The 15,679-nt window shown below is 40.3% G+C and overlaps 1 protein-coding gene across 5 annotated transcripts in view; it reads left to right on the top strand.

Annotated features, from left to right (window-relative positions):
- Nucleotides 1-15,679, top strand: part of MYO1B (myosin IB) — a 185,279-nt gene that overhangs the window by 12,799 nt on the left and 156,801 nt on the right. The window contains exon 1 of one of the 5 annotated variants that reach the window (XM_030915966.1): nucleotides 7,072-7,463. The exons of the other annotated variants lie outside the window; for them this stretch is intronic. The gene's annotated coding sequence lies outside the window, so the exon portion shown is untranslated. Of the gene's footprint in view, nucleotides 1-7,071; nucleotides 7,464-15,679 lie in introns of those variants that run through there. 5 annotated transcript variants of the gene reach the window in all.

Genomic DNA, 15,679 nt, shown 5'->3' with positions numbered 1-15,679 from the left:
TTTTTGAACTTTTCCAACAGAATTCTGGAAAATTACCAAAATACATTTTTACAAAGAAACCATGCCAAATCTGACAAATGTCTTTAAAAGCCCATTGATTTTAATCACTGAAATATAATTCAGCGAACTTTCCAGCTTTTCTTTCATGCTGCTCTTTTGATGTAATTGTGGGTGGAGAAGTGGACTTTCCTGCAAAGTGTGTTTATCTACAGGAATTTGTTCTTAGCAGTGGCATTTTATAAGTATCTTAAAAATAATGCTGACATAGATTTGAAAGAAGGTAGTGGGTTACAGTAATGTTACCTGGTATCAGCTGCAGAGCTGTTTACATGAGGAATATTGCTAATTTAATGATGCTGCATAGTTGAGTGTAAAATCTAGTTGAGGCCATTTAAATAAATGGAAGTAAGGTGATGCCTTTCTGTACCTTATTCCACAATTTAGGTTTTTTATCTCCAGTGACAAATGCCTAATTTGAATATATCATAAATATTTATGATAGTTCTTTTTCTGCTTTAAGGAAGTCTGGGACAATTACAGTAAAATCTAGTTTTATAGAATGTGTATAACTAGACTTTAGCATTGGTTGTTCAAAAAAAGACATCATAGGAAATTTTAAAATTAGAAACATATGTATTGCTTAATGATGGGTATACATTCTGTGAAGTGTGTCATCAGGCGGTTTTGTCATTGTGCAAACACCACAAAGTGGACTTAACACGAACTTAGATGGGACAGATAGCCGTATGCAGGTACAGCCAACACACGTATACAGGTACAGCCAACACAAGTATAGCCAATTGCTCCTAGTCTACAAACCTGTACAGTGTGTTACCGTACTGAATCTTATAGGCAATTATAACACAGTAGTATTTGTGTATCTAAACGAAGAGAAGGAATAGTAAAGATGTGATATAAAAGATAAAAAATGTTGTACCTTCTCTAGGGCACTTATGAATAGAGCTTGCAAGACTAGAAGTTGCTCTGGGAGAGTCGGTGAGTGATGGGTGAATGTGAGGGTCTAGGACATTACTGTACACCAGTGTAGACTTTATAAACACTGTACACTTAGGCTACCCTAAATTTATAAAACCACAAAGTAATTGCATCATGAGGTCACTAGGCGATAGGAATTTTTCAACGGCATTTTGATCTTATGGGACCACCATTATATGTGTGGTCTGTTATTGATGGAAACGGATGTGGTGCATGACTATATACCCTTTTTGAATAGGGCAGCAGTTATAGCTGCTTGTTTGCTTTTGTCACAGAGCTACATGATGTTGGCATGACCTTGTATCTTCATTTCATACGCACTAATACTGTGGAGGAGAATCAAGTTGTTGGGTTTAGCTTAGGCATGCCAGGGGTATGGCATGGCCATGGAAGACATAATGCTAGAACCGCCAGCCCAGTCTTAATACTTGGTACTTGTTGCCAGTTTAGAAAACAACACAGAGGTATAGGTAAAATGTTAAAGGAAACTTGTACTAATTTACCTCCTTCGACGTGACCTGTTTTGTGTCTCATGGACTCTGGGCTGTAATACCTGACTATCCTCCGCAACTCGCATGGAGAAAATGCCCCTTCGTTACCTGGCAGGCAGTGAGCCAGGTTGGACATTTGATACATAGTCGACTTCACCTACTCTGTGATTTAGCTTCCAGTTTTACAGTTGCTGTCTTGGCAGCAGCTTGTGCATGGTGAACTTTTCTGACTAGAACAGTTAATAACCCCCACAGATGTTGGGAGCCCAGTTGTGCAGCTGTTGATTTGTCCAGTTGGATTTCTTGAAAGAATTAATCAATTTTGAGGATCTCATGCTGAGGGCTATGAATATAATAGGATTTAGGGGGAACTTTATTTTATGGGAGTTTGAGTTGGTTTTGCAATTGATGTAACGGGAGGTGGACCAGCAGCTGAAGGGATGCAGGAAAATGGAATTTAAAAAGACGTTTATGAGCCTACCACTCTAAAAGTATCAACTGTGGTCATTTCTGAATATTCTTTTCCAGGCTTTTTATGTGAATGTTTTAAAATGTGATCGTAATCATAGAGTACATACATTTTCTATATTGCAGCATAGTATTTGAAATAAATTTTCTAGTTCTGTATTATTCCATTGAGTACCATCATTTTCTGCAACATCCCTTTATTTTTGGGCATTTGGGTTCCTTCTGCCACTTTGCTGTTGTGAGTAATACTGTGATGAGCCTTTTTGTACCTATAACCTTTTCTATATTTTGAGTGATTTTCTAACAGTAGATATTGAGAATGAGATGACTGGGTCAAAGATTGCTGTGAACTCTTTGATGTAATCAGGCAATGGTTGGAGTGACTTGGTTGGTGGGGCAGGGTGAGTTGGAGTCTGGTTTAACTCCCTCGTTTCTGGCTTGTGTGATGTTGGGAATGGTTTGCATAGACAGGGTTGCAGGTGAGGGGTTCATTTTGGGATGTGGGGCATCCAGCAGTGAGGGAGCTTCAGGGACTGTTGAAATGCAAGGTCTGGAGCTTAGGGAAAAGCCAGGACCTGGGGTTCAGATGAGGGGATCATGGGCAGCTACGTGTGGTGGAAGGTGTGGATAATGTTAGGATTGCATAGAGGGTGGAGTGAGAAGAGAGGAAGGTGGAGGATAGAACTCTGGGAACATCTTTCTGTGACAAGTAGAGGATGGAGAAGCACTAAGGAAAATAAGGAGTGTCCGGGGGTGGGATGTGGACAGCCAGGGTTTCCTTTCTTTTCAAGAGCTTACTTTGGTTAAAATAAGACTGAGTGGGTAGCTATCCCTGTAGAGCCTGGGGGCAGATTTATTTTGGAGGGTATAATATTACTTTTTTTCCAGATAGGCTTTTTTTTTTTTTTTTTTTTTTTTTTTTGAATTAGAGCTACATAGAAGTTAAGGTTATTCTATTTGGTGCTGAGTGGGGAGCCTTACATGCCTGGTGCTAGGGTCAGGATTGACTTGTATGTATGTGTTAAACTGTTTGGCTGTTTTGGGCTTCTGGTGTGTATATGTTTACAAAATATTGGTTGTTTTGGGGTTTCTGGTGTATATGTCTTTACACAGTGTTTTGGTAGTCTATTGAAATACATCAATATCATTTTTACGTGAAAGAACATACTTTTATTGAAGAGAGTGAATGTCAGATTTCTAAAAGTATGTCAATCATGAATGGATATACCATTTAGCTACTTATAATAGAAGCACCCAGATTTTTCTGGGAGCCTTTGCTTTTTTCAAGAGAATGAATTTCCTTTTCAGAGAAACATTTGTCTGTGTTGACAATTTTAAAGAAGTATGTGATTTTAAATTATGAAACTCAAATTTAGTTTTTAATAGTAATTTCTGTGTTTTTTCTATCTTTAAGAGCCAAGTTATAGAATGACATGTGACTTGTCCTCTTGACTGTATGTCTGGTTGTGGATTTGAAGTGTTATTTTTGTGCTTTCCTAAATAACTTAAGCACTTATGACCATATATTTGGGTCAGAATAAATATGGTAGTTGGGTATACTTTTGAAAAGCCAACCAGATTTTTAACCTGGTGATATGATAGTACTATCTATTCTTGTAATTGTCCAGACTCACGGCTTTAGAAAACAGTATGAGCTTTTATTGACTCCCAGACTTGCTGGATTAGTTGGTATTCTCTTTTCCTCTGTAAAGTGGATCAGCCGATGCCATGTATACACTAATACTCCAAGCTAGAGGGCTACCCTGTAGTGTGCTCTTGAGTTTCTTTTCCCACCAGTTGAGATGAATGCTTCTCCAGACCTGACTGTGTTAATTCCCAGACCTGTGTGTGCCAGGTGTACTTATTATAGTTTAATGTAATGATTTTATTTTACTTTATTTTATTTTATTTTATTTTTTTATTTTTTATTTTTTTGTGAGACGGAGTCTCGCTCTGTCACCCAGGCTGGAGTGCAGTGGCCGGATCTCAGCTCACTGCAAGCTCCGCCTCCTGGGTTCGCGCCATTCTCCTGCCTCAGCCTCCAGAGTAGCTGGGACTACAGGTGCCCGCCACCTCGCCCGGCTAATTTTTTTTTTTTGTATTTTTTTTAGTAGAGACGAGGTTTCACCGTGTTAGCCAGGATGGTCTCGATCTTCTGACCTCGTGATCCACCCGTCTCGGCCTCCCAAAGTGCTGGGATTACAGGCTTGAGCCACCGCGCCCGGCCTAATGTAATGATTTTAAACGTGTGTGCCAAAAGAATTGTTGTTTCGGGGGGAGGGGGGAGGAGGGAGGGCTTGCATTGGGGAGTTATACAAGATATAAATGATGAATTGATGGGTGCTGACGAGTTGATGGGTGCAGCACACCAACATGGCATAAGTATACATATGTAACAAACCTGCACGTTATGCACATGTACCCTAGAACTTAAAGTATAATAAAAAAAAAAAAAAAAAACAAAATGATTGATAAAGACTAAAGAACTAGTCAAGAAAAAGAAACATCACTGAACAGTTATTAATTACTGAATAATTATTTTCATGAAATACTATTATATCACTGCCATGATCTGAAAGTCTCCCTAAAATTCATATGTTGAGATTCTTACTCCCAAGGTGATGGTATTAGGAGGTGGAGCCTTTGGGAGGTGATTAGGACAGGAGACTGGAGCCCTGATGGGGAACTGGTGCCTTTATTAGAGAAACCCCAGAGAGCTGCCTTGACCCTTCCATTGGTGAGGACACAGCGGGAAGACAGCCTCTTTGAGTGATGAAGAAGGCCCTCACCAGACACCAAATTTGCCAGCACTTTGATTTTGGTATTCCCAGCCTCCAGACCTTCAGAAATAAATATCTGTTGTTCATAACTAATCCAGTGGTTTTTTCTTTGTTTTTGTTTTTTGTGTTTTTGAGATGGAGTCCTGCTGTGTTGCCCAGGCTGGAGTCCAGTGGCATGATCTTGGCTCACTGCAACCTCTGCCTCCTGGGTTTAAGCAATTCTCTTGCCTCAGCCTCCCAAGTAGCGGGGATTACAGGCATGCACCACCATGCCCAGCTAACTTTTTTTTGTATTTTTAATAGAGATGGAGTTTTGCCACATTGGCCAGGCTGGTCTCGAACTCCTGACCTCAGGTGATCTGCCTGCCTTGGCCTCCCAAAGTGCTGGGATTACAGGCTTGAGCCACCGCGCTCAGCCCTAGTCTATGGTATTTTGTCATAGCAGTTCCAAACAGACTAAGCCAATGAGACTATAAACAGCTGTTGAATATATAGTTGAGCTTTTTTATGTGTGCTATAACCATTAATTTATTTTTAAAATCTTTAAACCTATATATTCTATGTACAAAGTTTAATAAAGAATGTTTTCAATGATCACAAAAAAAAAAAAAAAAAAAAAAAAGAATTGTTGTTTCTATGAAAATTCATTTGAATGCTTTGGAAATCACCTGATAAGAATGAATTTCCATAAATGATTGCAGCTAATTTCGGAGCGGCTGAGATAAGTAAAGATTGGGGGACCATAAAATAAAAGTATTCTCACTGATATTATCAGTCATTCATGAGTGGTGGATTAAGTCGTGATTGTGTAAAACTTGACAGTCATACTGGCTCAAAGCAGTAACCCGTGTTCACACCGTGTGTCCATTGTGGATCAGATGGGGACTCTGCTGCATTTGTCCTTAACCTTACTCCAGAGCACAGTCTGATGGACAGTACCTTCCGGAACATTGCTGGTCCCTGTGGCAGAGGGGACACCTGCTGTGAAGCTCTCACTGGCCGTATGCCTGAATTCAGCAAGGCGGGATGTAGAGAGGGGTACGGGGCATTTGTGAAGGGTAACGAGGTCTACCACACATCACTTTCCAGGGCTCTTTAGAGCCTTACCATTACCATTCTTTAAAGAAATTGGACTTGGAGGATGATGCCTTGAGGATGGTTTATAAAAGAAAGGCCATTGAGTGCAATAGTGGACATATACTCAAAGAAAAGGCTCCAGCTCTATAACAAAAGATTGACAATAAATGTATATTTATAGAGCTTCATTTAAAATGACATGTTTAGGTATGTATCATTTTTTATGACTTCCAAATTTAACTGACTTAAAAAAAAATCAACCAAATTGTCAATCCTGATGCATTTGGGTAAGAGAACCTCTACTTTAGTCTTAAACCCTCCTTTCTCTTTCATACCCTCTATCAAATTAGTTTGACACCTTTTATGATAGACTCATCTATGATTTCCCTTGGCACATCTCCTGTTTCATTTGCATTAGCATTATCCTAATTCTCGTTTCTCAACTACTAGATTGGTACCTCAAATGAACTCCTTGGTATACTATCTTGTATAGGGCCTGTATGCAGTGAGAAAAAGGCACTCTTTGGGGCATACACAATCCCACAGGAGCTCAACTTTATTTTAGTCACCTAATTTCCCACCCTGGCTGGCCCACTTTTATGTGGTACACAAACTGAACAACTGCACGGAGCAGTCCTCCCTGCATTTAGTCACTTTCCCAACAAATTCAGACTGCCCATCCTCTGCTTAAGCTTCCATTAAATTTGTTGTCTCTGTTGTGCTCACAGTCATTTTGGTGGCTCCCTGCCCTCTGTATGTAGTGACTGTCCTCAGTTTTATCTTCCATGGGACCATCACCAGTGACTGAGCCTCAGTTGTTGCTATCTTGATGTGCAACATAAGTAAGCTGGTTGGGCTGTGTAATGCTGCTCTCTCTCTGCCCACCCATTCCCACCACTCTAACAACTGTGAGCTTGTTAGGTCTGACTCCCAGTCTAGCCTTGGCTTACCTTTCATCCCAGCTTCACTGTTCGTCGGGACCCTATACTGGCCGTCCTCTGCTACCATTTTGCCAGGTCACCGTCTTCTGAATATGTTTTTTATTTCTTGCTTTAAACTTCTTTTCTGCTTAGTCACATCCAACTCACCTTTCAAGGTCAAGTTTCACCTCTTCAGCTATCCTTCTGTGATTCTCCTGCTCCATGATAGTAGCTCCACCTCTAAACAGAAATGTTCATCTCTATATTCCTTCTTTTGAGGTGAATCGCCTGCCCTATATGAGCATATTATTATATTGGTTAGCTTACTCTTAAGTATTCTTTCCTCAACTAGATTGCACATGCATGAGAAGCAGTAGATGTGTCTCTCATTCTTTCTTCTTTCATTGCCTGCCTAGTGCTTTTTGAATACCAGGAGCATGGGTCCGAGTGAGAGGTTGTCAATAGAAGAGAGTCCAGCATGTAACCATGATGGACTCTCGATCAATTTTATATGATTAACTCATATAAAACAGCCCTGGATTGAAGCTGGGGCCGCCTCTTCCTAGCCACAGGATATTGACCTACTTTCCTCTTCTTATCTGTTTGCAAAATATTTGTTGTACTTAGTGTGTTCTCCCTGTCACAACGAATGTTTGTCTCTCTCTTTCATATGAACTGAAGGCTAAAGTGCTAGTTAAATCAGTGGAAAAAACAATGGAGAAGAAAAGTTGGTAAGCAGTTTTAATTTCTAAACTAGAGGGGCCTTATAATTTTGTCATTTAAAAAGAACTCTAGTTTTTCTACCCACCTATTGAGAGACAAACGTAAGGGTAGAACTTTAAATTTTAAGTTCTGATGATTTGTAATGTAATAATGTATTTTGAAAGCCCCTTTTTTGATAAACTACTTGTAGAAGGAAGTTACCTTTTCTTAATCAGGTTTTTATAAGATAGTTCACTATTGTATATTTTATTTCTTACCAAAACTTTCCTTGGGAAAACTTGTTGTATTGCTCTGCACATGGTCAAGGTAATTAACTTTAAAAATGAATGATCCTATAGCTTTACAGGTTAGTAACATGTGCTATATTCAAGGAGAAAAAACTGTGTGGGGGGGTGTTACTTGTAGGTATGTCTCTTTATATAAATATATGAAATAACTGCTGTATCCTGTGGAATATTTGGAAATTAGCAGAACTGTTATTCAAATTTAGTTAACATTTACAAATGTGAATTCAGTGAGCATTTTATTTGTGACTTAAAAATGATTAGTTATGGCATGTCTTACAGGTTGATTTGTTTGGATTGTCTTTTGTTCTTCGTGAATACTTCAGAATGTGTTTAAGGATATGTAAGGAATTATGGTGCCTTTGATTTTTAATGCTCCCAACATTAGAATAACTAGAAATTTACCTAGAAAATGTTTCCAAATTCTAATATGATTGTTGATTTTAATCAGTGTAGGTGAAGTAACCCACTGCAGCAGTTTAGCTATTTTCTTTAAAAAATATTTCTCAATTTACATTATCAGTGTCTTTTTTGGAACATCTTAGCTATTTTTGTTTGATCAATTCTCAACAAATAAACATTCATGAAATCCTAATGTAAATGTGTAAATATCTCTCCCTTTGTTTACATGGTTTATTAGACTTTATTTTAGTGGATAACTGCTTGAGGAAGCTTCTGAATTTTTATTATTCTAAAAGACTTTTTTAAACCTTGATTATGAACCTTGGTTATGACTAAAGCTTCACTGTTGAGTGATGCACATTTTTTCCTTCCTTTGCATGTAGATTTCTTAATTTGTAATCGTTAGACTTTTTTTTTGCTTTCCTAACTAGATGAAGTTTTTAAAGTAGCCAGTTCCATTTTGTAGCTAACCATGTATTGTAAACACACAGGGACCATATTCAAATGTGCCTTGATGGCCTAACTTATCTGGTTATTCTGTGCATCTTTCTGTGCTGTGTATGGTTACACTCCTAATTTTATTTTGATTATGAGGTCAGAATAAACAGAGCTGCTTTCCTTTGCTTCTGAGTAATGTCATTGAGAGAGATTCTTGTGGTCTGGCATTTGCTGGCTTTTTGGTTTTTAACATTCTCTATAACCAGATTCAGGATGCATGCTAACCCCAAAATGAGTGAGCTCAGTCTTTCCAGAGTTGAACCTTTTTTTTGTTGAATCAACAGCATTGGAAGCCAGGACAAGATCTTAGGAGATGATGTGTTATATGCTTTGTGAGGAAACTGAGGCTCGAAGGTAGCACTGTGCCCAGTGTCTCACTGTGAGCTAGCTGCAGAGCTGGGTCTGCAACTTGGATCTTGTGGATGTTTTTTCCAGAACCACTGCAGTAGTCGTTGTAACCTCTGATCTTTTGCAGAATGCCAAAGCTGTTGTTGTCTGGAGGGATAATTTGCTTCCTTAGCCTGCAAACAAGAATAGTGCACTAAATTCAGTACATTTCCCTCTGTTATCACTGAAAAGAGCCTGAACGATGGGAAGGCCCCTGGTTTTTTTTTTTTTTTTAAGAGAAAGTCATTCTGCGGTAGTGTATCCCAGGCTGTTTTATGTGAGTGTCTTTGTTCAGAACCAATCTGGAGTGGCCTCCAAAACTAATGGGTAGAGGAAACCCTATGTGAGTGCCTACCAGGTGCAAATCACTGTACTTTTAATTATAATGAGGGAGTGCCTTGAGTGATTGCATGATCTGATCAAGCATAAAGAGAACAGAGAAATGAATCTACAAGTGGTGTAAGACTTTGGTGAGGATCTTAGCACATGGAACCAGATTGGGACCCTCTGAGTAATAAGCTGATTCATTTGGAAGGGAAGTTGGTTTTCTCCTGGTGGCTGTATTCAATTCAATAATCACCAGTCTTTCTTGGCGTCTGTGCACCCACCAGGAACAAATCAGAGTCGGGTGTGCCAGTTATATTTGAAGAGTTTTACGTTCACCTAGGGGTTCCAGGGTCTCAGATTTGCCAATCTAAACACATTGACTTCTTGGAATTTTTAAAATCTGCCTCAAAGGAACACTTTGAAAAGTCCGTGCATTATAATTAGCACGTTCCCCTGTACAGCTGAGTTTGTGTTTCTGGATATAACAACGGTTTATAGTTTTTGGCTACCTTGTCCCTCAGGAACTTGTAGCCTTTTTTCAGACGTTAGCTCATTAATTCTCCAGTCATTGTGAGCCATATAGTATGACGACAGGTTCCCCTACAGCTGGGCTGCATGCTGCCCATTCTGGACCTTCTAGGGTTGTGGCAGGTGAGGGGTCCATGTTGAGGGGGTGGAGAGGGAGGCAGGGCACGACTTTCAGACCCAGCCTTGGAGGGGGGGTGTGCTCTCTGAAGTTGACCTGCCCTTTGGCAGCCATTCCTGCCATGACTCTGCAGAGCTTCCTCCGGGAAATGACTGTAGGGACAGTCATGTTGGCTGCATTTCCTCCTCGGGGTGTTAAACCTCATGCGAGATCAACTGCAAATGAAGCCACTCACTAGGTTAGTTACCTGGACGTACCTGCTAGGAGACAGGACAGAAGAGCAGGTAAGCTCTTCAGGGTGAGAAAAAGAAAGGGGCATTGGAGAGGGAGAAATTCATCTAATGAGTCTGCTCTCTCGGTCAGGCTACATAACAGCCCTGTGGAATAGACGTTGTCGTCCCTGATTTTTTAGATTAGAAATTTGAATTCCAGAGATGAATTCTTTTGGATTTGAGCCTGGGTCTGTGGCTCCACAGCCTGTGCCATACCACATTGGGGTGGATCGAAAGGATCCTTTGTGGTAAACTATTGCTGCAAGCCTTCTGTAATATAGAAGCAAAAACTGTCTTTGAAAAACTGTGCAGTGTTGTGAAGAGCTTGATGTTTAGGAATTAGACTGAAGGGTATATGTAATAGAATAGGTGTGAAAGACCATTTTCAGACCCATCAGAAAAGCTTCATCCTCGCCCTGGCTCTTCTAGAAACCAGCTGGCTCCACTGCTTTCTTTTTTAAAAGAAGGTTTTGCCTGGGATTCTAAGGTCTCTCTCCTTGCTCTTTAATTATAAACAAAGGCACTTAGAAATTTTGCCCTTACGTCACAAGTGAGAGTTGGTAACTGGTAATCCAAAACCTTCCGTGTTGTTATAGCAGCCGCTGTTATTTTTGACTCAGAATTTCTTCTAATTAGTCTAGATGGTGTAGTTTGTCATTCTCACTTTACACAGTTGGGAAAAAAACTTTTTCCCCCCTTGTCACTTTGCGAATTGTAAGGTTCTAGATGCTGTCTTTCAGTCCTTAATAACTGGCCTGTGCCTGGGATTGAGCGTGGTGGATTCAGAGTATCTCCTTGTTGATGGCTTTTGTTGATAAGGCCAGCTTTTCTACACTCAGACAGAAACAGACCTTGATCTTGGTGGTACTGACCCCTCTCTGCCTATGCAGAGACACAACCTAGGGTGTTAACCCTTAGATAACCAGAATGTTGAATTAATAGCCCGTCCCACTCACAGCTTTTTAAGGTTGGAGTCAGGTATAGCATATAGGCTTCCATTTGCTATTATCCATTTGTTTGTTTTCTCTTCGTGTTTAAATCTATTGGATTTCCTCATTGCCTGGTAATTTCATGTCCTTTGTATTAGCTAGAATTTGAACACAAGGCAACAACATACTATATGGAAATTGCCCAGTAGTTGTGCCTATTTCTTCCATAATCCAAGATTCTAACAAAAGCCCTCCTACTAGCATTCCATTAGGCATTTTCAGCAGAAAACTTTAGAGAAAATGGGGTGAGGGGTTTCTCAATATATAGTTGGCTTTCACAGTGAAATTAAGGATTGGAAAATGAGAGAACTATAACTGGTGAGGTAAATGCCATGAATAGACACACCTTATATAAATATCTCTAAGCAAGTGTGTAGGTGGGAATGAAAATCAGCCATCACCTAACTCTTTTCACAAATGCATGTCAGGGTACCCACTTTCTCCAATGCTTTAGGGAGCCCTGCAGGGCACCCCATGTGGTTCTGTGTGGCCTACCAGCCCCATCACCTTTGAGAATATTGCTGCTTGAGTAAATTGTCCTATAGAATCCAGTTTTCACCCAGTTTCCCTTTTTGGTTGGTGAATACTAAGGAAGTGTCTTGTCCTTTGGTTTCTAACTTTAATCCTTTGTGAGAACATTCATGTTGTGCCATCGAGGCTCTCTGATGGTCCTTTGCCAGTTGTGACCTGGAGTAGAAGGGTAGTGATGATGGAAACCGACCTGGACAGAAGAATGGGCTGTGCCTCTCTAATGTGCATTTATTTAGTCGTTTTCTCTATACACCAGAGCCCTGTGTGTCAGCCACGCTGCCAGGCATGGGGCCTTTGCACATTGAGAACTTAAGTCTCCCTTCTCCAGGAGAAGAGCAGACAGACAAACTCACAATTGTGAGGGAAGGGAAGTATTTTGGCATATTGGTCTGATCAAGCTGCTGTAACAAGATACCATGGACTGGGTGGCTTAAAGAACAGACATTTATTTCTCACAGTTCTGGAGGCTGGGGAGTGGGAGATAAAGTTGCTGGTAGATTCAATTTCTGGTGAGGGTCCTCTTCCTGGTTTGCAGATGGCTGCGTTTTAGATGTGTCTTCAAACTGCAGAAAAAGAGTGAGCCCTGGTTTCTTTTCTTCTTAAAAGGACACCAATCTCTTCATGGGGGCCTTACCATTGCATCTAAACCAAATTACTTTCCAAAGGACCCACCTCCAACTATTGTCATACTGGGGGCTAGGGCTTCGACATAACGGATTTTGGGAGGACACGAGCATTTAGTCTGTAAGACTTGGCATGCTCACAGCATGTCTCCTGTGAGGAATGGTTATTGACACTGGTTTAAGTCGAAGGGTATTTATGTCTGACAGAAGGCTCAGTGGAACCTCTTGAGGGCCTACAGCTAGAACCACTCTGGGCAGCAAAGGCAGCTGTTCTGTCTGCCCCTCATGGTCTGTCATCATGCTTCATTCTTCTCTTTAGACAGGCTTCCTCTGGAGGAGTCTGGGAAGGTTCCCCTGCGTGATATCCTGTTCCCTGGATCTCTGTGAGCTCCGTATTCTGCTGCCCACAGCCAACTGACTGTGGTGTCTGTGTCCTGATGGCAGATCTTTGGAAGCTTTGTTTGGGCTGGTGTATACCCACCACTCAGTTAGCTGTGGGCTGGTTGAAGGTGCTGCGGCAGGCCTTGGTATCTTTGTGTGTATGTAAGGGGGGACTTTGCAGGGGAGAGATTAGACTAAGGAGAAAGACTGTGGAATCATGTGTTCTTTGCTAAGGACTTTTTTTTTTAATTTGGTAAAATATACATAACATAAAATCTGCCATTTTAACCTTTTTTAAGTGTACAGTTTAGTTACATTAAGTACATTCACACTATTGTGCCGCCATCACCACTATCTCTAGAGATTTTTCATTATCCCAAACTAAAATTCTATCCATTAAATAGCACCTTCTCATTACCCTCTCCTCCCAGCTCCTGGTAACCACCATTCTTCTTTGTCTGTATGAATTTGACTTTTCTGTGTACCTTATATAAGTGGGATCATATATTTGGACTCTTGGGGCTGGCTTATTTCCCATAACATGGTGCCCTTGAGGTTCATTGATATTGTAGCATGTATCAGGATTTCCTTCCTTTTTAAGGCTGAGTAATGTTCCATTTTGTGTATGTATCATATTTTGCTTATCCGTTCATCCATTGATGGACACTTGGGTTACTTACACCCTTTGGCTGTTGTGAATGATGCTGCTGTGAACATGGGTATACCTATATCTGTCTGAGTTCCGTCTTTCACTTCTTTTAGGTATATACCCAGAGGTGGAATTTCTCGGTCACATAGGGACTCTATGTTTAATTTGTTGGAGGCTCTGCTAAAGAATCATAATGCTGGCGGAAAGGCACTAGAGAGTTATTGAAGGGTTTGAAACAGGGTGTGCCTAATCAGATTGTGATTTGAGAAAGTAACTTGGGTGGTATGGGATGGGGGAAAGGAAAGGACTGGCAGGGCTGTGGTGGCGAGACAAGGCAGAGAGACCCCTTAGAAGGCTCTTGAGGGGAAGGGATATGGAAGTGAGAGTAGTCAAAGTGATGCAATCAGTGAGACAGATTGGATATGGGGGAGGAAGTAAGAGACAGGGAGAAGCCAAGGATGAGAACCTGCATGGGTCAGTTGTTATTTTGTGGAATTTAGAGGGAATAAGATTTTTCTTGTTTGTTTTTTATATTTTGTTGTGGGATGATTGATACAAATTTTGGAAGTGTGTTGAGATGTTAGACACAGCCAAGTGGTTGAGATGATTGGTAGGCAGGCTGTCAATAATATGGGTTGCTAGTTTGGGGTAAAGGAGAAGGTAAGAATAAAGGAGCAGATGGCCATGCAATTTGGCTGAATTTAAAAGTGGTGGCGGCATGATTGATGCAGCACTACAATTTCAGCTCCTGCGGAAAGATGTCATATTCCTACCTTGAGACAACATATCAAAATTTACAAAACAAGGAAAGGTGGCCAGTTCATTGGTTGTAAAAATCAGTTTTCAAAAGGATTCTAATAAATTCAAAAGGATTTTAATCAAAGCATAAGGATGTTGAATATGGTTTATAGTCTTTTTGCTTATCTGTATTTTCTAGTTTTATTTTTGTATAGTGAACATGTATTACTTTTAATTATTAAAAAGTTTCTTGAAAATTTCATAAGTGGCCTATTTCTTGTCTTTTTTTCTATTGGACTGTGAGTTCCTAGAGGGTGATGAAGGGAGGGGGAGGTACCACGATGTTCACTGTGTTCTTAACACTTCACACCATGCCAGCAACACAACAGGCCTCAATACTGTAAAAGCTGGTTGAACTGAATTGAATGGAAATTTAATCTAACCCGTCTCAGAGAGATGAGATTTGGTGCTATTTTAAAAGATCTAGGAAGGAAATTCCAGTTTTTCTCACTCCCTTGGCTCATTATGTTAGGTACTGAACCACATCCTACAGACTTGGCCCCTCTTTTGCCTTTGTTTTGCCATCAGAATTTGCTGAGAGTTGTTGTGTTCATGAAATCTTGCCACATTGGCTCCATTTTCTTACCTAAATATGTTTCTCATGTTATTCTTAAAAGCATTAGGATCTTGTTGGGAGCGAAGTGGCTCAATTCTGTTTCCTGCCCTTTGTTGATAATATGTTTTTGAAGGAATGGATCAAAGTGGCTTGAAGTCACTGTCATTGTTTTGCCTTCTGGTCTGCTGTGACCAAAGGATGGCAGCTGTGAGGATGTGCATTGCTGTATGACTCAGTTGTCAATCGAAAATTTGCATACTTGTTTTCCCTTTGTATATCACTGAATGGCTACCATGTGCAAGAGGCTGTGCACTGTGCTTTCGGGAAATAAAGATGAATAAGGCGTGATTCTTGACACCAAAGAGCTGATTTTCTGGAAAAGATGCTGTCATGCATACATGACCACTATACAGGGAGGTTAATGAGTGGAACTGGAGTCAGATAAAACACACTTGTTACTATACGAAGAAGAATCCCTCCCTGTAGGTGCTGCCTCTGGTGTATATTGCTAATGATGTTTATACTGCTAATGATGTTATAATATATGTGTTTTAAATGTCCTCATTTACATATACCAAAGTAATAGATAACTGCTTTCACTAAGTTTTCCTGCAAATGGCTCTTTTGGCTTTGTTGTAAAAGTTCCTTTAGGCTGGGTACAGTGGCGCATGCCTGCAATCCCAGCACTTTGGGAGTTCAAGGCAGAAGGATCATTTGAAACCTGGAGTTCAAGACCGGCCTGGGCAACAAAGCAAGATCCTCTTTCTATTTAAATCTAAAAAAAAAAAAAAAAAAAAGAAGTTCTTTCAAATTTAAAACCATGTTAGTGATTTAATATTCTTATTAATCATTGCAACCACAGCTCTGATTTGTGAGTATTC

The sequence above is a fragment of the Rhinopithecus roxellana genome, chromosome 14, assembly GCF_007565055.1.
Source record: "Rhinopithecus roxellana isolate Shanxi Qingling chromosome 14, ASM756505v1, whole genome shotgun sequence".
Taxonomy (NCBI): Eukaryota; Metazoa; Chordata; class Mammalia; order Primates; family Cercopithecidae; genus Rhinopithecus; species Rhinopithecus roxellana.
Note: the sequence above shows the minus strand (reverse complement) of the source record. Positions and strands in the feature narration are given on the sequence as shown.